At 44.4% G+C, this 471-nt stretch overlaps 1 protein-coding gene across 8 annotated transcripts in view; it reads left to right on the top strand.

Moving 5' to 3' along the window:
- Setd4 (SET domain containing 4) overlaps positions 1–471 on the top strand; it is a 78524-nt gene that overhangs the window by 11144 nt on the left and 66909 nt on the right. For 3 of the 8 annotated variants that reach the window (XM_031364463.1, XM_031364450.1, XM_031364456.1), the window contains one exon: positions 278–321. The exons of the other annotated variants lie outside the window; for them this stretch is intronic. The gene's annotated coding sequence lies outside the window, so the exon portion shown is untranslated. The remainder of the gene's footprint in view (positions 1–277; positions 322–471) is intronic. 8 annotated transcript variants of the gene reach the window in all.

The following is a 471-nucleotide window of genomic DNA, read 5'->3' as shown; positions in this document are numbered from 1 at the left end:
TTTGCCCCAGAACAAAGCTGGGGAGCCAGCACAGGGTTAGCTGAGAGGGTCTGTGGTTGAGGCTGGTGAATGATGCCAGGCACTTTTCCCTGGCAATAGTGGGCAGCAGGACTCAGTCAGTTCCTACTGTTCTCATGTCTATTTGTGCCTCTGTGCATCCAGGAGGGAAAACAATGGCTGTGTAGGCCACTGTAGGAAGAATATAAAAGACAATGGGCATATGACCCAAGAGCCTTGAACTAAGAAAGTGTTTTCTTTTTGTTTTTGCTTTTGCAAGACATCTACAAATACAACTTCTGGCTGGCACTACGTGGAGAAGTGGTATGTACTCCATGAAAAAATGGTCTAAGATTTCCTGTGTGTGAGTTTAAATGGATTTAGTTATACAACTTCAGCCTGAAGAATTGCCTCAAGTAAAACTGAAAAGCAAAATAGAGCCTCTAGAAGCTTCTGGAAAAGTAGGCCTGAGCC

This window comes from Mastomys coucha, unplaced genomic scaffold, assembly GCF_008632895.1.
Source record: "Mastomys coucha isolate ucsf_1 unplaced genomic scaffold, UCSF_Mcou_1 pScaffold12, whole genome shotgun sequence".
Taxonomy (NCBI): Eukaryota; Metazoa; Chordata; class Mammalia; order Rodentia; family Muridae; genus Mastomys; species Mastomys coucha.
This window is presented reverse-complemented; position numbering and strand designations above follow the sequence as displayed.